The sequence below is a fragment of the Lichenostomus cassidix genome, chromosome 20 (assembly GCF_008360975.1).
Source record: "Lichenostomus cassidix isolate B80296 chromosome 20, HeHo_3.0, whole genome shotgun sequence".
Taxonomy (NCBI): Eukaryota; Metazoa; Chordata; class Aves; order Passeriformes; family Meliphagidae; genus Lichenostomus; species Lichenostomus cassidix.
The window spans coordinates 1422077-1445891 of record NC_139500.1 but is presented as its reverse complement, the minus strand read 5'-3'; the positions used below and the strand labels follow the sequence as shown (position 1 = coordinate 1445891).

General features: G+C 45.1%; 1 long non-coding RNA gene across 1 annotated transcript; it reads left to right on the top strand.

Moving 5' to 3' along the window:
• The first annotated feature begins 20742 nt into the window (after positions 1–20742).
• Positions 20743–23585, top strand: LOC146428520 (uncharacterized). The gene is made up of 3 exons (XR_014855975.1): positions 20743–20877; positions 20973–21084; positions 22923–23585. It is a non-coding gene; the product is annotated as an uncharacterized LOC146428520 (long non-coding RNA).
• Positions 23586–23815: the final 230 nt, after the last annotated feature.

The window sequence follows — 23815 nt, the reverse complement described above, 5'->3', positions numbered from 1 at the left end:
GAACATTTCTTTGTCAGGGAGAAGCTTTTAGTTATTCTGACATGAGGCTTTCACACAGCAAAAATATTACTAATACTATTTTGCCTGTAAAGTGCATTTGTTATCAATAGGCACTTAAACTGGTGATCAAGAGTTGGTGGGAGAGACACCTGCTCTGCATTTCTTATCTTTTTAATACCTTAGGGATACATCACTTAATAATTTAGTGCTAAACCATTTAGCATTTTAGCCCATCATCTCTTATATTACACATAGGATTTCAGTAATGTCTGATAAAATTATGTGTTAGCTGCCTTATGTGTGTGTAAAACTTAATAAGTCTTCTTCCCCCCCTCAAGTTTAATAACTGATTTCTTACATTTATGGATGTGAAATTTTATTGCTCATGGATATAGTTTGAACCTAAATCTTCATATCTTATAAATTGATTTTTAGTTTCCTTTTTGACCTTATGAATTTCAATCAGACATTGACCTCTTGTTGCTCATGAATCTGACTGATTTAGTGCCATATAACAATAATACTGTAGAAAAGCATTATCATAAGAGCCCACAGGGTTTGCTGAAACCCATAACTAGATTTTGGAGGCCTCTAGCAATAATAATTCCTGACCCAAGACTATTCTCTAATACCTTCATCCTTTACTGTTCTGGACTGGCCAATCCTTGGTTTAGTACATTCAAGGGAAGTGGTAGAGACTCCCAGGAGGATATGAGCTCAAACTGTGTGCAGAAGATAATGCTGAATATACTCCTGTAAAATGAAGCTTATAAAAGACCAGTTCTGTCTGGGATTTGTCACATTTTGAAGTGAGAGGGAAAGACTATTTAAAAGGAACCTTTTGTGACAAAAATTAGTATTTACTCAGTGTTTGAGATTTTCGAAAAATAAAAATTTAATAGCAATTGTCTTTACTGGGATGTGTTGTTATTCTTCAGTCTATCACTATGGCTGCAGCCTAAATAGAGGGCTTGAATGATTACTGCTTTGTTTGCTTGGCTGTGCTAATTTAATTTAATTTAATTGCTTATATGCTTTGCTTTACTGAATAACTGGGTGTTGATGTTCATTATTCCTTATTAAGAAAGAATCTTAGAGTGAAAACAAAAGTGGGAAGGCCGTGGGCCTGTGGCTTTGGGCACAAATATTTCCCCAGGGCCTGTTTTTTCTGAGCACCATAGATAAGTAGAAGGCAGTTTTATTTATGAGCTGATGGCCAGGACACGAGCAGGGAGCCAACACTAAGAACTCAGATCAAACTAACTTCTGGTAAACAGGGCAGAGGGTTAAGGAAGGAGGCATGAGCGATGGGCTGTGAGCTCCTGCAGCAGGGTGATGCAGGTGTTCCACTGGATCACCCTGCTTTATTTGGGTTATTGATGGGGAGCAGGCTGACCCAGCACTGTCCTGCAGGGTGAGAGACCCCAAGTGCCCAGAGTTGTGTAAAACTTAGCTGAGAGAGACAGAGCACTGCCATTAATCCTTCTCACTTGAGCTTTGTTCTTCCCTTGCTTTTCACAGCAAAGTTGCCATGAGGAAGGGCAGAACTTGGAGTTGAACATGAGAATCTGTGCTGCTCATCACTCTGATTGCACAACCGGCTGCAGAGCGCCGTGAAACTCAGAACTGATCCCTGAGAAGTCGTCTGAGAAGCAAATCTGAAGGTATAGCTCCTGCAGGACATGGCCACATCCTTGTCCTGTTCTATCCCAAGAAATCATGTGCACACTGAGGGGTTTCTGCAGGACATGGCCACATCCCTGTCCTGTTATATCCCAAGAAATCAGTTGCACACAGGGGTTTCTGCAGGACATGGCCACATCCCTGTCCTGTTCCATCCCAAGAAATCAGCTGCACACAGAGGGGTTTCTGCAGGACACCCAGCAGCCTCTGTTTCAGGTCGGAAGGCAAGAGAAAGGTAAGATGCTCCTGTACTTCTCACTAAGGATATCACGTCCTTGATGCTTTGCATTTAAAAATTAATTAAAAGTGAAGCCCTGGTTGTGGCAGTCCAGGAACAGGCTGGCACAGGGCCAGGGCCATTCCTCGTGCCCTGCAGAGCCCTGGGCACTCTGATGGCTTTGGGCACCTCTGGCAGGTGCTGCTCACTCTGAGCTCCCAGAGCTCCAGTGCAGGCAGAGGATCCAAGTGGCAGAGCAGAGAGCAGTGGGGCTGCTCAGAGCCTGCTCAGGACATCACCTGCTGAGGGCAGGCAGGGCAAGGTGAGGGTTTGCAATAAATGGTGCCAAGTGTTGCTTCAGGACCAAAGCTTAGACTCGGTGTAACCCAGGGAAATCAGATTTCACATGGAACACCAAGAGCTCCTGTTTGTGCACTGCACTGTGAGCTGGGAAAAGGAGATATTTGTCTGTATATTAATGTTCAAGGCTTTCCAATTTACACACAGAACACAATGGGTGAGTAGTCCAAAATATAAATATATGAGTGGAGCTGTGTAGTGTTACTACTCTGTTTATGATGCTCAAAAGTCAGAACTGTGCCAAGCCATTCTGTTTTCTTATAAACTATTTCAATAATTTATTGATATGCAAAGTTAACAATTCTCTGTTTACTCCAGCTTGTGTTAGATCTGATATGAATGAGGCTCTTTGGACCTTGCATTTTTATCTAATTTCCTCAATGTTGGCAATAATTTTGCTGTTTCAATAACTGATCTTATTCACCTGCTGCTAAAAACACTTGTCATGTTGAATTACATGCCCTGCACAGATATTGTTGCAATTAGCAATTACAAAATATCACAACAGAAGTGTACAAAGGTTTAGGATCCAAATTTTTGGCTGTGTGTAATCATGTCCTAATTTGCTGAAACACGAGCCAGCAAGTTCTGTTCATTTGTACATGTGTTTATTGATCTGCATGAGCAGAGGCAGTCAGTGCTCATGGAAATTTGGAGCCACGTGATGGAAATATAATAAGAAATTCCATGTTTTTCTTCATTCCCAGAGTTCCTGACTGGGTAATCGAACAACTCTGAGCCCAGGGGATTGGGGGAAGTGAACCCAGCTGGATTCAGTGAAGAATCTTTTCTCAGTCAGAAGATTCCTGAGTTCATTAATCAGTTCCCTTCTGCAAATGAGGATCTCCAAGGTAAGAGTTAACCATTTTTTTATGTACAGATTGACTCCCTTCCCCTTCCACAACCATTTCCAGGTGTGACAGATGTCCCCCATCCCAGGAGAGCATCTGTGCCACCAGGGAATTGCCTTTAGCATGAGGCCAGAACAAATTCAACCTGACCTGAAAGCAGTGTGGGGAGTGATGGTTTCCAGGAGCCTTGGCCCACATTGGAAGGAGAGATTTCTCCCCCTTAATCTACAGTGCTCACATAGAAATTACCCACAGTGCCATAGCTTTTTTTATTTAAGAAATAAAAAAAGACAACAAAAGAGTTTTAAAAATTATATGGAGATTTATAGACAGGAGAGAAAGCCTGGAAACATTTATTGCTGCTGTTCCCATGCAGTGTCTTCATCCAACTCTGACCAGAGTTACTGGGGATCAGCAGCTCTGGCTTCTCTTTGGCTCTCCAGCCACTTGAGTCTATTTTGATTTCTTGGTGTCCTTTCTGGTTGTTCTGGATTACTCATAACTGCAGCGCAGTGCTAGCTGCCAATACAAATTTAGTCTTTTCTGTTTATTCTGTACCGTCCTGTCAAAGCAGATAAGTCTGCTTTGCATTAGAGCTCAAAAATTTAATTGTGGGAAAATGATGAGTCACTGCAGAAGGTAAAGCAATGTCTGTGTCAGGGGAGGTTCGTTTGATGTTCAGAGCACTGAAATGACAGCAGGGCCACCAGCCAGAGCACCAACTCTGCACCAAGGTGTCACTGGCATTTCCCTGCCACAGTGGGGCTGCTTGAACAGCCAGACTGACTTGGGTCAAGTGGAAAAAAATAATACTAGAACAGGAAAAGGGAATCTTCCGAGCTCTGTCAGCAATTCAGGCCACCTAGCTGGGAATGTCTGATGGAATTGTGTCAAGTGACTGCTCAGGACAGTGACTGCCCATTGTCATCCCTGGGAGCATCTCTGGGAACCAGAAATGCCACCAAGCTGAGAGAGCAGAGCAGAGCCCAATTTGTGCAGAATGTCCCTTGCAGAGCTGCTCCTGTGCAGTCAAACCCATTCCCAGTGACACCAGGCTGAGCTCCACACCCCATGAGCCTTGGGAATGGGAGAGCTGAGATTTCCATGTCTGGGGGAGCTTTCTGAAGGACAAACTCAGCACAACTGCTCTGGTTCTCCCTCAGGCACAGCTGAACCTTCCCAGGCTGAGGTTGCCATCAGCCCTCCCTGCTGACTGGAGCTGTGGCTGTGAAGTTTGTTTGGAGGGCCCAAATCAAATATGCATATCTGAGCTTCCCTCGCTGCATTCCAAGCAGACCTTTTCAAGGACAAACCTAGCAAGTCACACCAAGACTAAATTAAGTGGCTGCAGGATTTCCTTGTGATATGATAAATTTCCAGCAGAACAAATAGCAGAAACGGAGTAGAAACGCATAAGGAAATCCCAGGAAGGATTGATAGAAATTAATTCAAACCCCTTTTTTCCAGCATAATTTGGACAAGACATAATAGAGTTCACAGTTTACAAGTAAGGAGCAAAAAGCAAGAAGTACATAACTACTAAAACAGCTCAATTAATTCCCATTCCGTGCTGCATCTTTATGGGGAAACTCAGCTGTGTGTTAATGATCCTCAGAAGGATCCAGACAACACTGATGCTCTACTTACACTTCTTATTAAGGGTAGAATTCACCCTATTGAAGAGGACAAGCTTAAGATCTATGCATCCACTTAGTACCACTTATCCCAATTTTCACTTAACAAGAGCCTAAGTAGTGTATACGTCTGGATTGTCCTTCTGCACTAAAGTGAATTTTCTCCCCAGTAAATTAGATTGGTCTGATGTCTGCTTAAAAGGAAGAAAAGCTTTGCTTTCATTAGGGGCTGTGCTGGGAAATTGCTGCTTGACCTATAACTTAAAAAAAAAAATGTGCAGCTCTTCACAACTGCCCCGGCAGTGGGATATTCACTCCAGTTTCCATTTGATCAAACAGCAAAGCTCAGAGTCCTGAAGGGGAATGGAGTTTGTGAGGGAGCTGATCATTGCTTTGTTATTCAGATCCTTCTCGTGGATGGCTTTTAATACACATTTGTCTTGATGTTTGAGCCAAATTGGCATAGAGTGGGTTGAGTAGCATCATGAGACCATCAGCAATCCTTCAGCAGAACGCGCAGAACGGTGGAATGAAGTTTTATATTTAACTTACATCTGAGCGAGATAAACACAAACAGGAGTTTTTGCCAGCCGAGAAGTCATGACAAAGTTGAGTTAAATGGCAGCTGCTGTGTGTTGGGTGCTGTTTTGTCACTGAGGACAGTCAGATCCCTGCGTGTTCCACAATTCCTGGGGCTGGACAAACACAGATCCACCGTTCATTCCCAGTGCAGCAATCCAGAGCCCTCTGCCTTTCTCCTGGGGAATGGGCAGAGCTCACTCCAGGCCATGCAGGATCCCTTCCTGTGGCCTCACATGCATGTTTGTATTTGCAGGAACACAGGCTCTGCGAGATATTGCAGTCACAGTTAATGAAGTCCTTAATGAACTGACAGGCCTGGTTCTTATCTCACTTATGCCAGATTTAAACCTATGTAACTCCATTAACTTGGTGAGTTGATCCTAATTTTACAGAAGTGTAAAAAAGATGAAAACCAGACGTTTTATGTTCTCATTATCTAAGAGAATACAAAGTATGGAGTTCTTAAAAATCTTTTTTCTGTTTTCTCTCAGTTACAAAGAGATTTAAGGGCTCCTCCACCTCTGACCCTCCCCACTTTCCCTACGTACTAAGTAGGGAAAGCAGCTTCTTACTCTGTTTTCCAAGTTAGTCTGATCATGCAGGTTTTGATCTCATTGTGGTTTTGTACCTCCTGAAACGAGTTTTGTAAACTTTGTTCCCAATGAGCACATTCCTTCTGGCATGAATCAAAACTCTGCATTCTTCCCCCCTTCCCACGGAGCCTCTGCTGAGAGTTCAGCCTCCTCCAGAACATTCATGGCTTTCTTTAATGCAAAGAAATTACCAGTACAGAAACCAGTCATACAACAGGGCTGTAAAATTGTGGGACCGAAGGCAAAACCATTTCTCTCCTCCCAGTTTCACTTTGGTGATGTTTAATCTCAGCCTGCTGTTCTCGGCTGATTCTGCTGAACTTTCTGTGTCTGCAGTAGTTTACTTTCCACGTGAACTCTGGAAGATCAGCTTTACCCCAAGGAGACATTCTCTGTGTACACAGACAAAGTGATTTCAGATGTTTTGGTTCACTTCTATTGTGTTTTGATATTGATATGATTTCCAATGGATTAAGCATTGTACAGCTCTGTCTCCACGGCCAAGCTGAAATGCCAGCATGAGCCCGAGCTTCAAGGAATCCCTGGCAGTGAGAAGCTCACCCACAGCAGGTCCTTTGCCAGCTGACTCCAGGGAATGGCAGAAGTGGCCACAGCAGCCCAGCCAGAGCTCTGAAACGCTGCGAGCACAAACCCCAGCTGACCTCCCCTGTGGCAGCACTGCGGGAATGCCTCTGACTTTGATGGAGTCACTCATAATTTACAGCTCTGGGAGATCAAACCCGCAGCCCAGAGAACAGAGATGTTAACACGGAGAGTCCCTGTCAGAGGAGGATGCTGATTCTAATGGTACCTCCTGTCAGTCAAGCCCCAGACGGGGTGTCACTGCCGAGGACAATGGGTCACCCTTTTCCCTCCATTCTGAATGCGATTAAAAATATCAAAATGAGAATGAGAGCGAGAGCAGGGAAAAAATGAACTATTAGGAAAATAAATACAAGGAGAGGCAAGAGAAATCAGAAAGGAGAATGAAAGGCAAGTGGCCTGAGGAGCCCCACAGCAATTAGCTCGGCTGGGCAGAGGGTGGGGTGGCTGTGGGGTGGCTGTGGGGTGGCTGTGGGACTGAACCCCATCACTCAGGGCTGCAGCACTCATTCTAATGCCATTCTGATGCCCAAGACTCCTCCAGAGAGAGCCAGGTTTGTGCCAAGGGAGGCAGGAGAGCTCCAGGATCCCTCTGCAGCCAAAGCCCCATGGGATGAGGACAATGTCCCCTGGGGTGTGGTGACACCAGAGCCAGGAGTGACAGCAGATCCAAGGCCTTGCAGGAAAGCTGTGTCAGAATGTGGGAATAAGCATCATTCAGGGACTCAGCTGAAGAGAAAACCAAGCAAATTTGGGAGGTGAAATGCTGAGCAAGGTGGTTATTTCTCCTGTGTTTGGCCCTGCAATGTGCCTGACCCTTTGCATTTCCCACGGCAGCAACCAAAGTTTAAAATGAAGGCTGATATCCCTTTTGCGCCCTTCATCATGAATTAAACAAAAGACTTTTTTTTTTCCTGGAAAAAAGAGGACCCAGGCCCACTGATCATGAGGCAGAAGATTTTCCTGTACCTGTTCACAGCCTTAGATGCACTGGGAGCTCACATCACTTTAAAGATCCGTGAACTCTGCTCTCTGTCACAACCTCACTGCCAAAAATCCTGAGTGTCCAAGTGACTGCAGCAGGATGGGCTTTGGTTCTGAATCCAAAGGACCAGCTCCTCAGAGATGCACCTGCAGCCCTGTTTTTGCTCCTGCTCTGTGAGCACTGCTGGAACAGCCCTGGCTCTCTCCAACTGGAATTCTTAACAATTGGAAGTCGCAGGAGATTTCCAAAAAGGTAAGCTGGGGGTGAGGAGCTTTGGAAAGCACAGCAATACCTGAGGATGACAAATACTCCAGAAGTGCTAATGCTGTTTGCCAGTTTCCTGGAAGGTCTGTGCAGTGGAAGTTCAGTTCATTAAGTGCTGCTGCTACCTCCAGAAGTCAGTTCAGATTGCTTTCCTGAAATAAGACTTGAACCCAGATGGCAGAGGTGAGCCTGCTTTGCCAGCCTCCCCCAGGAGAAGATGCAGGTTCAGAAACAATATTTATTCTCCCAAATCTCGATCGCTCGCTCTTTTTTTAAGTTATTAAAATTAAAAGTATGACCTGCCTCATCACATTACATCAAAACATGATGTAACTTCTTAATCTAAAACAAAAAAAAAAAAAGTTTTAATTTATGATGTTGCATTATGCCACAAAAAGCTTTTGTTTTCCCCAGAGAAACTATAAATTTTTTACAGTGACTGTTTCTCCAGTATCTTTGGCAGACTGAAACAGTGAGCGTTGGCAAAAAGCAGATATTTAACAGCTCCTGACGAGCAGCTTATGAATCACCAGGTTGACTGCTGGCACAGAGCTGCAGGTACCTCTGAAATCACCCACCTTCCTCACCTCCTGCTCGCTGCAGCAGCAGTGAGTAACTCACTGCTCCTCACCACTCACCCTGAGCTACTCCAGCCTTCCCAGCCTTTCTGTCCTGCAGGAAAGCTCTCTTTGCTCTAAAAGTGCCTCTGCAATAACAGCCCAGGAACAGTGGCCAATGTGGATTTGGAGCAGCCCAGGAAAATGCTTTTCATTGCAACATTTGGCATTTGGATGTTTTTCATTTTGAGATGTGGAAGTGCTTTGTACAAACCCTTCAGAGGGGAAACTGAGGCACAGGAGATAGGAGATGGCAGCAGGAGAGCCAGGAATGAGCCAGGTGTGCTCTGCTGGTGCCTCCATCTCCTGGAGCTGAATTCCCAAAGCCTGCTTGGCTGTTCTGAGCTCCTGCAGGCAGCCCAGCCTGTGCAGGACTGTGGGGTTTTGGCCTGGCTGTCTCACAAACTGGTGTTTTTATTTGGGACTGCTCTGGCTGAGGTGAAACCCGGTGGAGATTGAGGAAAGGGCCTTGTTCTTGGCCAAAGCAGGCTTTTCAAGCCCCTGGTTCCTCAACAATTGGTTTACAGAGTGGGCTGTGTGCTGTAAATCTGCAGCCCAGGGTATGCTCAGGTTGGCTTAAGTGTCTCACTAAGGCTGGGCTTATTTCTCACCAACTGATAAAAGCCATAATGCTGTCAGGCCCTGCTGTACTGCCTGTGCTCAGTTTTACAGCTTCCCAGGGCCATGAGCCATGCTGCACAGATGGGGTATAAAGCCTTCCTAAAATCACAGCCCCTTAACTAAAAGCTTTTGCTGGGAGACACTGTGGCTTGAATTATACTGAGGACCCCAAACAGCAATTACTCTTGGGCCACTGCCTTTGAAATAGATCTATTTGAGGTGGATATTCCTCTTTGGGAGGGGTAGTTCTAATCCTGTTTATGAGCCTCGCTGCTGTACTGAATAATCTAGGAGGGGTGGGAAAGCTCCTGGTGTGATTTGGGGTAAATGTGCAGGGGATCTTCATCCCAAGCAGTGGTGGTGAAAAGGGGACTTTTGTCAGGTTCTTTGTCACTTGGGGTGCCCCAGTGTCACCCAGCCACAAGGTCTGACTCATTTCTCATCAGAATGCTGGGAGATTCTGTTCTGTCTCAGTCAACCAGGGAAAGTTCTACCTTCCCAACCTGCCCATGGCTCAGCAAACCACTCCTGACGTCATTTCTACACCGAGCACCTTTTCCATTACTCCTTCTCTTCCAGGAAGAAATTGGTGAATCACCTGGGTGGGTTTTACATGAGATCACATCTTCAGGGTGGTTCCACCAGTGCTGTGCAAACAGCTGCACCAGCAAACCTGAACCGAGCTGGGAGCTGCTCAAAAAAATCTGAAATGAGCTGGGGAATGCTTAAAAACATCTGAAATTGGATGGGGGCTGCTTTAAAAAGTCTGAAATGAGCTGGGAGCTGCTTAAAATCCAGTTGTCAACCCACACTTAAAACATGTTTTGCTTCACTACAGCCTGAGAGGACACTTGGCCAGAGAGAGGAAATAAAAGAGGTCTCAGGTGAGTGGAAGATGCTGAGCTGAAAACCTCCCAACTCCTTTCCAAATGTGGAAGGAATTCTCTTGGGTGAGTCTCCTTTTGTCTTGACATAGGAGGTTTCAAGTTTTATGGCATCTTACATTATTGTTTAAATTTGTTTCAGGCGAGAAACACACTTTTTAAGGCCAGGAATACACATTTGTTAGATGCTAAGACACCTGAAAAGCAAGAATACAGATTGTAGGATGAATATTTCACAGAGTAATTATTTAAATATATTCAAGTATGAACATCTTTAGATCCTAAATTTAGTATTCCTTAAAAACATAAAATTACAATAAAATCTAGCCCGTTCTCACATTGTTCCCAACATCCCAAATCTCTGTTTGAACCAGCAGGTGTTTTTTTTAATTGTGTCTTATTTAAAGCATAATTGATATTTTTGCCACTGATAGTTTTGCCCCAGACTTTAATTTTTGGCATGGCACTTGCACAGATGCTGCTGCTGCTTTCTGAACTTCCCAAAACACGAAGGCACACCGAGGTGAGCTCCAGCTTTAGGGGAATTCAGCTGTTTTGTTAGGCTGCAAAAAGCTGCATCTCCAAGGTCTGTGTGGGATTACAGCCCTCACCCCTTCCTGGGGGACTGCCTGGCCCAAACAGGAGCTGAGCCTTGCCTGCAGCTGGAGACAGCACAGCTCAGGTTCTGCACACCTGAGCACACCTGTCCTGCTGAAACCAGGCAGAAATGCTCTGACACTGAACACAGAGAGCCTCCATCATGTCAGGCAGTGACACATGGAGTGACACAAACACCTCTTGTCATTTGTGGTGTCACCAAGCCTAACAGCTCCAGTTTTGGACTTTGGTCCAAAGCAGCTGATAATCAAGTGTTGGCCATGATGTATTATTTGGCCATGATACAATTGTTGATGTCCTTCCCCAGCCAGCTGCCCTCCTGCATGGTTTTTGGGATGTCCTGATGGATTTAATGACCTGAGGTGGCCTCACTGCAAAGATGATGGGGAAGGTGCAAGAGAGCTCCAAAATGTTCCAACCCTCAGTGTTACCTCCTGTCTTTCCTGGCTGTGAAAACCCAGCAGGCTTTACATCCTTCCCAGCAGGAATTTAGATGTATTCTCACGTTTGCTGTTGTTAAATGCACCATTGGGGGCAGAGGATGATCTCAAATGCTGGGTTTGGAGCAAGGGGTGGCTTGGGCTCCTCAAGTTTCCTGGGAGCAGCAGGAGAGCCACAGGAGCAAATCCAGTCCAGTCCCACAGGTTGGACCCTTGACTTATTTTTGCAATTTGTTTCCCTGTTCCCAACCCCTCCACCAATCCAAACTGGATCCTCCCCAACAAAAAGGCCTTTTCTCCTCCCAGCTGAAAGCAGAACGCTTTAGGTGATCCAAATACAAATGTGCAATGAAATCTCAGCCTGGGTGATGCTACGAGAAGGAAGAGAGTGCAGTTTGCTTTATGTGCTTTTAGCTGTTCTACCCTACACTGCAACATGTGCACCCACTCTTGTAACCTTTACTGCTGTGCAAAGATGATCTGTCATTTCTACACTATGGATTTATATATTTATTTATTGCGAGGCAGCTCCGAGTCCTGACTGCCCTCTAGAGAAATTGTGCTGCAAAAGCTCCGAGCCACAGAGTCAGCAAAAAATAATTGCAGTCCTAATCTTAACTCCAGCAGCTGTGTGGGTGACAAGATCTGGAGGAGCAGAAATGCACTTTTAAAGGACTTTTTCTCGAGCTTCTCACTGGGGCCAAACAGCCCAATGCAGCCACTGCCTGGGGAAACTCAGCAAAAACTCAGATTTCTTTATCCACGAGTTGAAGCTGAAAAGAAATGCAAACATTTTTTGCAAAGAAATTAAAAGCTGCCTCATAGTCACCTCACCAGCCCATGATGCTTAAATTATTTAAGCCAATAATAAATTTATTTATTTATTTATTTGTATTTTGGACAGGCTGCAGAGATGATTTGGGGCCTGGTCAGTCTGAGCAGGGATGCCATCAATCCATACAAATATTTCATCCTCTCAGAATGCAAGTGAAAGGTCAGAATTGGCACACAGAGACCAAAAAACAACAATAATTCCTGTTGTTGGTTTGTTACAAGAGTAAGAAAGGTCTCATTTCACCCCTGCAGCCAGATTCTCTTACATTCTAAATAAATGGGGGCTGGAAAGGAAATCAGGGTTTGCTAATGAATTATTCTGCCCAGTCTCTAAGCAGCTCAGGAATAGTATTTTAAACTGAACCCAAACTTTTGAATCCCAGACTCTTCTTTCATTCCCTGAGCCACTGATGTCCCTTTACATTCTCTGTTACTTATAATATTTTGCTTACCAGGTTGTTTAAAATCTCTTGAATCAGGAGGAAAAGAAGCACCAGGTTTTCTTTTTTTTCTCTTGTAGAAAAAATGATTCAAACTTTTCTTAAACTTAAAAAAGTTTCTGCTCAGTTTGAGACAAAGCTGCAGTCAGGGTTTTACTTTATCTGAATCACTTCTTATTCCATAGATTTATTAATTGTCATTTCTGTTGACTCTTTCTCCTCTTTTCCACTGAACAATGTGGAAACCTGCAAAGGATGAGGCTTTGAGGTCACTTTGAGTGATTGAGATATTTTTATTTATTTTCCCTGTATGGCTACTCTGAGGCAAAGGTTACTTTGCTCCCTAAATAGGAACCATCACTGATTTTGTGATCACTGCTTAAAAATCCTTCCTGAAGATCCCCTGTGCTTCCCCAGGGCATTGATGATCTGCAGGTATTGAGAAAGAGACCAAATAAAGGCGAATTTAGAAAGCAAAGTTACTGTTCCAAAGGAGTTGTACCAGCTTGGAAAGCTCTGATTTAAAAATATCATCCCCAGATCTTTCAGAAGAGCTGCCCTGCCTGAGCAGGAGTTGTGGTGGTGCCACAGGAAGGAACCAGGATTGTCTCATTCCAGCTCAGAGGAACTCCCTGGTTTGGGTCTTCATCGCTGCAAAGGTCAGGAATGCATCCCCAAACATTGATTTTTTTTCATTATTATTCTCAATTCCTCACCTTAGTGCTGGCCAGTGTGAGGCTGAGGAGTGGAATTGCAGCAGATGGTGTTGAAATCAAAGTGAGGTTATTGTGACTAAATCAGCACTGAGGTCCCCTGGATCCATTAGCACCCTTTAACCTGCTGGGAGGGGAAAAACCACCACATTTCTGCTTGACCTGGCAGCAAAATCAGCACATCTCCTGCTCTGGAGTGGCTGCTGGCAGTGCTGAGCCCAGGAGGGCAGCAGGGATGGACAGAGCTGTGGGTCACCTCTCAGCCAGAACACACAATTCACAGCTCTGGTGCTTTCTGAGCTGCAACAAATACTCCAAATATTCTGATTTCTACTGCATTTCTCTCTCTATTTGCTCAGTGTCAGGAGGAGCTACAAAAGATGAATTTTAAGAAGCAACCAACCTCAGGGAGGCATTTGAACTCACATCCCTGTGCTGGTGAGAGACTTATCTACCACACTTCTGTGGTTCTGCTTTGGACTAGAAAATCTTGAAACTCACAAAATCTTCCTGGCAAACACTTATGCATTTGCACACTAGAAACTGGTTTAAATACTGAGTAATTCCCAGTGAAAACTTGTTCAGGAAAAAAAAATACCCAGAAATGGCTGTTATTGAGCTAATGCTGTGCTGGCAGTGGTAGCTGAGCACAGGTGAGGCAGTGCCAGCTCAGCTGGACAGGCCAGGCTGTCCCCAGAGGAGCTCTGGTTGTGACATTATCCCTCTGAGTGACCCATCATCATGGACATTATCCATCCTCTCCTGCACCACCCCCTCAACAGCCAACCTGGGCTTTTATGTTTATTTTTAAATACTTCCTCCCCTGCCATGATTCAGTTTTCATCATCTCAGAGCCCCTTTCTGGCCCATCAAGAGGGGACACCAGAGGGGACAGTGGGAGGTGTCCCTGCCATGGCAGGGGTGGATGAGATGAGAGTCAATGTCCCTTCCAATCCCATTCTGGGATTTTGTGGTTCTCTAACTGAATTTCTGATGCATCTCACCCCTGCCCATCATGTCAGCTATGGACTGAATTGGGTACTTCAGGGTGGAGTCCAAGGCTGGCAAATGTTCTTCATTGCAGTTGTCAGCTGCATTATTCAAAACAGCTTAATCCTGTCTGGCTCCTTGCACACAAATGTAACATGCTGATAATATCCATTCCCTTTCTTCTGTACCTTTGTCTCTCTCCATTATCATAATTCTGTCTTCCAGCTTTTTCCTCTGCTGAGCTTTCAGAGACCTTCCTAATCACCATTTGACACGGAGGGAAGATGGGTGGCACCAGGGTGGGTAAAAGGCTGTGCTGTAATTTGAGGGGCTCTGCAATCAGCTCCAGGAGTGACAGCACAACCCAAGCAGCAGCTCCAGCTCGCTCACTCTGGGGAAAAACTATTTGATTTGAGATAGAAATGTATTTATATTTATGTGCATATGCTTGTACACGTCAAATATTAATTTCTTTTATTCTAATTTCCTCTCATTTCCATCTGTCCCAGTGCCTCATCAGGCTGGGGCTGGGCTGGCTCTGCACAGGCTGTGCCTTTCAGGTGGCACAGAGCATCATTCCAGGCAGGAAACTGTCTCCAAAAGGCCAGTTGTCCTCTGTTCCCCCACCTCAGGACTGGGGGGACACTGGTGTGACTCTGACAGCCCTGTGCCACCAGTGAGTGCTGGGAATACTGGGACAGAAGCTCTGGGCACAGCTCAGGAGGAGCTGGAGCTGCTGGAGAGTCCAGGGGAGCACCAGGATGAGCAGAGGGTGGAGCAGCTCTGCTGGGAGGGAAGGCTGGCAGAGCTGGGATTGTTCACCTGGAGAGGAGAAGCTATGGGGTGATGGAATTGTGACCTTGCAGAGCCTGAAGGAGCTGCAGAAACATGGAGAGAGAGGATTTCCAAGGGATGGAGGGACAGGAGACAGGGAATGGCTTCAAATGGACAGAGAGGAGGTTGAGATTAGAGATAAGGAGGGAATTGTTCCCTGGGAGGGTGGGGAGGCCCTGGGATGGAATTCCCAGAGCAGCTGTGGTGCCCCTGGATCCCTGAAGTGTCCAAGGCCAGGCTGGACATTGGGCTTGGAGCAGCTTGGGACACTGGGAGGTGTCCCTGCCATGGCAGGGGGAATGGGATGATTTTTCAGGTCCCTTCCAACCCAAACCCCTCTCTGATCCCATTTCCAGGGCAGTGAGGCACACTGCCAGGGATTCACCCAGAGCCCAGAGGTGCCAGGCTGGGATCCCACTGTGGATGCACAAGGAAAGCCTTGCAGAGCCTCGTGCAGGGCAAGGCAGAGCAGAGCTCACCTGAGCCAGGCAGGGATCCCAATCCTGACCCCACAGAGGAGCTGTCCAGGCATTAAATGTGACCTAAACCACCTCCCAGCTGCAGCTCCCATCATCTGCCATCCCATAACAAACATCCCATCAGTTCTGAGGTGTATATGAGATCCTTCCTGTCTCACCAGGGAAGGATCACCTTCCTCCCTCCCTGCCCTGCCTGAGGCCAGCAGGTTAATTCCATCCCACACGGATCAAAAGCAGGAGGAGGAGAAAGAGGAGGTCAGGCAGTGGCAAAGGTTGAGCAGCTCAGCTTTAAACACTTCACAGGGAATTGTAAAACTTCTAAACAATTTAATAGATTAACTTCCCCTCTCGCTGGCATCAGTAAAACTGAATTATCATGCTCACTTTTAACTGATGCCCAGGCCCAGGAGTCATCCATCAGGGATCACTTCCTGATCAGCAGTCAGTCCTGCCGTGGTGCAGAGGGACAAACTGCTCCGATAGCATCTCCAGATCTCCTCCCACCCGCAGCTCTCGGGAGGCTCTGGCAGTGAGAGTGCATTTGTCTCCCTTATCTGTGCAGGGTAGGTGGAATACAGAGGGAGAGAGGGAAATCTGCACTGGATGGAGATGTGCAGGTGGCAGAGACATCACCCCCCCTGCAGCAGCTCTGCCCACCTCAGGGACAGACAGAAATTAAAAAATGTGTTTCTCTCATGTTGTTTTAGAACATCTCCTGTGATTTTCTCTGTGATCTCTAAAATACTGGTCATCTCCTAGGGCTGTACTTCTCTTTTTTGACTCCTCGCCAGTGACAGGTTTGGGTTAGATGTTTGCCTTTCTAATTGATTAAAGATTTGGTTTATTTATTTTTATACGTATAAAAAAATTCAGCAGTCAACAGTAACTGGGAAAAATTATGAAATTTTCTGCTTTTAATTGGCTATTGGATTTTATTAAGGTCTGTCTTAATAAGCACAACTATAATTTAAGGAAATAACTTCAAAAATATAATTTTTTTCTCAAAATATCCCCACTTGCCCATTTCCACCAGAAAACAGGGAGATTTTTAGTAACAGAAAATCACGTTTGAATTAAGCATATAACAACTTATTTGCTAAAATAAAGATGATTTAAAAATTATTAATTTTCCTGCTCCCAGTAATAACATTCCTCTATTATTAGACCATAAGCTAAAAAATCAGAGCAAGTTTATTTCCCAGCCAGATATGAACTTACTAAGACCAAACTCCTTGGACACTTTGTGAATGATAATGTGGCTACTGGAGCAAAAAGAAACTCTCCCTGCAGCTGCTGAGGAGTTGGGATTTCCATCAACAAACAGGTTCAGGGTAAATTAAGAGGTTCAGTGTAGCAGAGTTCTTCAAAGGCTTTCAGTTGTTCAACTCCAATTAAAAGGCAATTGAATTGGACACTTAATTCCCATTTGTGTCTATGAAAATCTCTCCTCTGCACTGTCCTGGGTTCCAGTTCTGGGCTGAAAAGCAGGTGCACAAAAATGTGAGAAGAATGCAGTGGATGGATTGGTTTGGAGGAGCATTATGGTATTTAAAATATTTACAATAGTTACAATATTTAACAAAGAGTAACTCCACAAATGCACACACACCACCAGATTATAACAAACTGAGAATTTAACATTTGTATTTATGAATGTATTTCTTTTGAGGATCATTTTGGTATTTACAAGATTCAACAAAGAGTAACTCCACAAATGCACACAAACACCAGATTATAACAAATTGAGATTTTAATATTTGTATTTATCTGTGGGATTGATCAGCCAAGGAATTGTGTAGTTTTTATGCCCAAAAAATAGGTTTTCTGTCGTGTGCCAAAGGCAGCGATGGAGGACAGGCAGCACAGCCCTGCTGGTGACACAGAACTGAGCAGCTTTTTAAGGGAATTAACAGGGGCAGCAGCTGGAGTGGGGCTCAGAAGTGATGACAATAGAAAATCCTTCAGGGAAGACAGCCTGACTCTGCAGAAAGTTCCTGCCATATGTAGGACAGGAGGAGCAGCCCAAGAGCAAACACAGCTCCTGTCTGAAGAGCAGCAGTGCAAAGCAGCAGCAGGAATTACAGAGCTGAACATGCTCAGGTAGAGGGTGAGGCTGAGCTGTGTGGTGCTGCAGAGAAAACCAACAGTGCCAGAGCTACAGGAGACCTCAAATTGAGCCTCAAACCCTCAAATTGAGCTTCAAACCCTCCTATTGAGCCTCAAACCCTCCTATTGAGCCTCAAACCCTCCTATTGAGCCTCAAATCCCTTTGATTGCATGTGAGGCAGGTTTCAGTGAGCCAGCACCCCGTGGGGGGAATATTCTGATTTTCAGAACGTGGGCAGAGCACAAGCTCAGTGCTCTCCACCCTCCCAACCCTGTCCAGGTCCCACCAGAGCCCAGAAGGGATTCTCATCCCTGGGAACTGATCAGGATCAACAAATACCAACAGAGCTCAGAGTCACCAGCACATTTTCAAAGCACCTCAGGGCCACTTTCTAGGTGTTTATTACTCAACAAACCCACCATTTCAATAAGCACTTTGCTGCTATTTAATTCACTGGGGAAGAGGCAGTTTTTTCCAAGTGCCCCATGGATCCCACCCCCTGGGATGGCATTGCTGAGCTCAGATGGGAGCCTGGCTGAAGGGTGAGTGCTGAGAGCCTGGAAAATCCAGCTCACCAGCTGGCAGCTGAGCCTGAACCAAGATCTGGAAATCCACTCACAGCATTCGTAATAACCACCCATTTGCATATACAAAAGCTGACTTTTGGCATCACGAGCGTTTTCTTATAACTTTCCCTTGAAAATCTGATCCAGACTGTCTAGACAAGTCAAAAGGCTCATTTGTGCTCAATATTTTATAATTTATTGTTTTGCCTTGCACTCGGATTAATTTGGGAAGGGCTCCCAGCAGAGCTGCCGAGCTGGGAGGATATGGTTTTATAGGCACTCACAGAACCCCTGCTCTGGGCACACAGACCCTTCAGGTTTGCTCACAACACCAACTCAGCCCCATAAATCTCCTTCTACCTACTGCCATGCACTTCAGACATCCCCAGTTCATCCAAACACACACATTTGCTTTTTATTTCCTCCTACAGCTTTTTTTTTTCCCAATAGGAGCATTGTAAATGTTTCAGCAGGTGAACATTGTAGAGCTAAAAGAAATATAAATGTGCTGTGTATTTGTTAAGCAAAGGTACCCTGGCAAGACACTGAGACACCTTTAAAAGGCTCTGTCTCTCTCTTTCTTACTCAAAATAAGAGCTTTTACAAATATGACATCTGAAAATTAAAATGTTTGTTCTGAAAGTAATAGCCAAGATCATGGAATATTTATGTGATCATTAATATTTGAATTTTGAATAATGTATACTTATATATATATACATATATATATCCACAAAAGGCTGCAATGTGAGTTTTATAGTAAAGTCATATTATTTCCCCTGTAACAAGTGCAGGAGCAGCTTTATTTGCATTACTGACTTGCAGGGATGTAATATCAGATTACACTGTTAATTCTCTTTGTTTCCTGGGATATCCACATCAGGCTCTCTCCCTCTGCACACACAGGAGGTTCACATTCATATCAGCCTCGTTTAAAAGTTCTCTGCACTTGGCTGTTGGGTTTGAAACACCTCCTCCTCGAATCCATTCCACTCCATTTGCTCCTGGTTGTATCTGCTCCTCACCAGAAGGTTTCTCCCAGGGAAACACAAAGCCCATTCCCAGCAGGAATGGTTTAGAATTGCCAGCAGGGTGGCACAGGATGGGGACAGATCTGTGCAGTGCTGCCAGCATGAGGAGCAATGGCCATGAACCAACCCAACAGGATGGAAACTTCCCATGGAGGAGGGCAGAGCCCTGGAACACTCCAGGGAGGGCTTGGAGTGTCCCTGCCTGGTGACATCCCAAACCCAGCTGTGTCACTGCCTGGTGACATCCCAAACCCAGCTGTGTCACTGCATGGGCAGGGGGTGGCCTGGGTCACCTCCAGAGGTCATTGCAGTGCCAGCAGTTGGGATTGATTCTGTGATCTGTGTGTGATCTGTGTGTGACCTGTGTGTGACCTGTGTGTGATCTGTGTGTGATCTCTGTGTGATCTCTGTGTGATCTGTGTGATCTGTGTGTGATCTGTGTGATCTCTGTGTGATCTGTGTGTGATCTGTGTGTGATCTGTGTGTGACCTGGGTGTGATCTGTGTGTGATCTGTGTGTGTGATCTGGGTGTGATCTGTGTGTGATCTGTGTGTGATCTGTGTGATCTGGGTGTGATCTCTGTGTGATCTGTGTGTGATCTGGGTGTGATCTGGGTGTGACCTGTGTGTGATCTGTGTGATCTGTGTGTGTGATCTGTGTGATCTCTGTGTGATCTCTGTGTGATCTGGGTGTGATCTGTGTGATCTGTGTGTGTGATCTGGGTGTGATCTGTGTGTGATCTGTGTGATCTCTGTGTGATCTCTGTGTGATCTCTGTGTGATCTCTGTGTGATCTGGGTGTGATCTGTGTGTGATCTGTGTGTGATCTGTGTGTGATCTGTGTGATCTGTGTGTGATCTGTGTGTGATCTCTGTGTGATCTGTGTGTGATCTGTGTGATCTCTGTGTGATCTGTGTGTGATCTGTGTGATCTCTGTGTGATCTGTGTGATCTGTGTGTGATCTGCCTCCCTGCAGTGCCTGAGCAGAGCTCCTGACCCTGCTGAGCAGATGTGATCCTGCTTTCCTCAGAGCCTGGGTTGTATTTTATATTTCAAACTGAGCTCAGCACGAAGCAATTTCACCTCATGTTCACCTCCAGCTCTGGGTGCTGACACACATCACAAATGCAAATATTCCTTAAAAGATTCCACTGGATTCCCTCCCAGGATCATTACAGGACATGATTTGTGCCCACCAGGGTGCTCCTGGCTCTTTGGGAGGTTCCCTGGAAAGGGACAATTCTGGGATTGGGACACTGAGTCCATCCAATTTCCCAGATTTCCCACTCTCTGCTCTGTCTCTCACTGTGGTTTCTGCAGCTCCAGGTGCAGAACTGAGCAGGTCTTTGAGCCCAACTGTAACACTGAAAGCCTGGAGAAGGGATTTAATGTGAAAACCATCTGAGAAAGATGATGTGAAGTAAAACAAATCCACGAAATTGTTCTTCTTTAATTGCAACTGATTGGTAAAGGATTTCCTACACTTAACCCTGTAATTAAAAGAAGATTCACAACCTCAAGTGCATTTTTCCATTAGAAATCTCACATGGATTTCCAAAGCTGCATTTTCAGCCTTACAAAATACCTTTGAAATGCTGGCTAACACCTTTCATCCACTATTCTCAGTCAAACTGCACAAGCTGAGGCTAAGGACCACATTTGTGAATTATTAGTGTAAGTGCTTGTTAGCAGAGATGTGGGAGGGATTCCCTGCTTGGACAATTAATGGATATTTCTGACTGGAGGAGAACATTTAAATCAGTTGAGCCTGCAGCTGGAATCTTTTGCCCAAGTTCTTGGCATCTTCCTCCCCAGCAAATCCCCTCGAGCCAAGCAGACTGGCCAGACAAACCGTCTGCAGTGCTGACTGGGAGCTTCCAGCAAGCGCTGAGACATCTCCCTGATCTAAACTCCAGTTGTAAATAACTGCAGGTGAAATATGCACCCTTAATTATTGCTTTGCTCGCACACCAAAAAAAAAAAAAAGTTGGCATTTGATCCTTCCCTTTCTCTTGTTTTCATTGCAGAGAAGATGAGAAGTAGACCTTCCCACTGAGAGGTTTTACCCTTCCAGCCTCCAAGAGCCATCAGGCCCAAGCAGATGACCCAATTCCTGTGCCTGCAGCCCGTGTGTCCCAGGTCAGTGTGCAGAGCCTTGCAGAAAGGCTTCAGCAGCTTGGGGAAATCATCTCCTGGAGTAGAAAATGCTGTATATTGATGTTCTCCTGTGGGCAGAGCTGTGCCAATCACCAAACAGTCAGGCAGGGACAGCAGGGCTGGGGCAGATGTGGGGCAGATGTGGGGCAGATGTGGGGCTTGGGAAGCTCTTCCTCTCCTCACTCACCCACAGCAGCACTCAGTGCAGTCAGCCTTGGAAATCCTGAGCTCTGCATCACACACGATGCCTTTAAATTGGAGATTTTTCCAACTAACTCATGCCAGAGGTAGCTGAGCAACTCTCTGGTAAAGAGAACACATTTCATCCATACCTTCCCTTTTCTTTTGCCAGCTATTGCTCAAGAATGAGCACTGACAAGCACACAGAGGTAAGGAAGGTGTCTTTTTCCTCTTCTCCTGGCACATGAATCGGATTTCTAAAAATTCACTGTAGTAATCACAAAGAGCTGTGCAAAGAATTACTTGAGGAAACCTTCTGAGATTTCAGCCTACCTCGTCCCTTTGTTTCATAACTAGAAGGAGCATAATGAATGCAAAAACTCTGTGAATAGAGCTCAGCAGGGCCTACTTTTTTCCTCCTGACTCCTGTGATTATAATAATTTGATTTTATAGGTGTCTATCCTAAGACCCCAGCTAGGGAGCAATCTTTACTGAGTCATGAACTTTCACATCATTAAATCTCTCTACATTTATTTTAAACATATCAAAAGTGTCAAGCAACTTTAGACGCACTAAATTTTATTTGCACTGGGTGAAATGAAGTTGAGCCACTCGGGGAAATAAGTGGAATAGTTTCTTTAGCAGTTGGGGAGGGATTTTGGGGTAATTCTACCCATGAAGCAAAGCAGCACATCCCTGCACAGGACAAGGGTTTACAAGGACAGCAACCTGAGTAATCTCCCACCAGTCTGAAGGGAATATTAAACTCTTCTGTCAGGTGGATGGATATTATTTATGTCCCTTTTTTTTTTTTATTGTTGTTGTTGTTGATTTCAAAAAATATTTCTTTGTTGGTGCAACGCTGACTCCCGATAGAAAGTGATGAAATGCCCAATATGTTAAAAAACCTTATCACTAAATCAGAAGGGGAACTATAAATTTGGGCTTTTGAAACTGAACTGACTGTTGAGGATCATTTTGCTCCTGAAATATTACAGCAGTGATCAATTTGCTGTAAAATTAAGCAGTTTAGCTCTGCAATCTATAGATGGAAAACATGTTGTTCTTGAGCAAAGTTTATGCCCTGCCCAAGGGATAAATTAAATTTTATGGGTAAGACATGCATTATTATATGCTTATCTGTTTAACATATCATTCTTCTCCACATCAGTATTATAAATATTTTTAATCATACATTTGATCTCTTGTGCATATAGTGATATGGTAATTCCCCCTGCCCCCCTCAAAAAATACAACCAAACACAGCTAATTCATCACAGGACAGGGGAGAATATTCTAATCTTCCCAAGAAATATGCTGCAGATTGGAGCAGAGGCTCTCAGAATTGGGGCTACTTTGCAATCACTTAGTGGGATCAAATTTTCCTGAAGGAAGGGGTGGAGCTACATTCCCCATTTTTTATTACAGTTGTTAATATTGAATATTTATATTACAAAGCTCTAATCAAACCTGGGGGTTGCAGTCCAAGACAATTCAGTCACCAAAGTTAGGGAAAGCAGTGAAATATGTGCATTTAGCAAACCTGTTCATGGTTTGCTAGATTTCTGCTGATTTTCCTTGAATTCTATAAATTACAGTCAGAACTCACAGCCTGACCACAGCCCTGGCTTTCCAACAGGGGGAACTCTTGGAAGTGTGTACAGAAATGGATTTTCTGAAGGCAAGAGGAGGAAGAGGGAGAAGCTGGGAATGCTTTGAGCAGAGACAGCAGGGAGAGGAGCCTGGAGGTGTTTGAGGAGGAGGAAGCACAGAATCACTGCAGGGACAACACAAGCACAGGTAAATCACCTGCTCCAGTCACACATGGCATTTGGGTGCCAAAATCACAGCAGATCAACTCCACTGAGCCACGTTTGCTATCAGCCACAGCCCTGAATGCATCTTTGGAGTGTCAGTGTTGTAGGAGCAGAGATGAAGTGAAGGTGGACAGGAGATGGCAGAGTCAGGCATCTCCCAGGGTTTGGGGTTTGGGTTTCTGTTAAAGCAGATTAAAGGTGGTGAACTCAAACACCCAATTCTGAGCTGACCTGCTGGGATGGAATGGGAAAAGAGCAAATTCACCTCCATTTGGGTATTTGCCTTCAGCATCTGTCAGCTCCACTTGCTGCTGCGAGTTCTCCAAGCCATGCTGTGCTTTCTGTGCAACTTTGACTGGAGACAATGCAAATTCTCCTGATTCCCCTCGGAGCTGTGTGATGTGCTCCTCTCCTGAGCTCTGCAGATCCAAGGCGTGGGCCCTTGGAACATTCTCCTGGTGCCTGACAGCCCTTTTCTGCTCTCACCGCCCACCTGCTTCCCTGCAGTCACTCAGATCATCAGCCTCTGGGGTTTGGTGACACAGGGATCACTGACATCTCATTTCCACTCATCTTCATCTGCACTTGTTTCTTATTTTTATTTTCTGTAGCATATGCTTCCATGGTTTTTTTTTTCTTCTCACACAGAAAAGCTTTCAACAAGCACGTTTTAGCCAGTATTTTAGGCTGTTTCCCTGTAAATAACCTTTTTGTG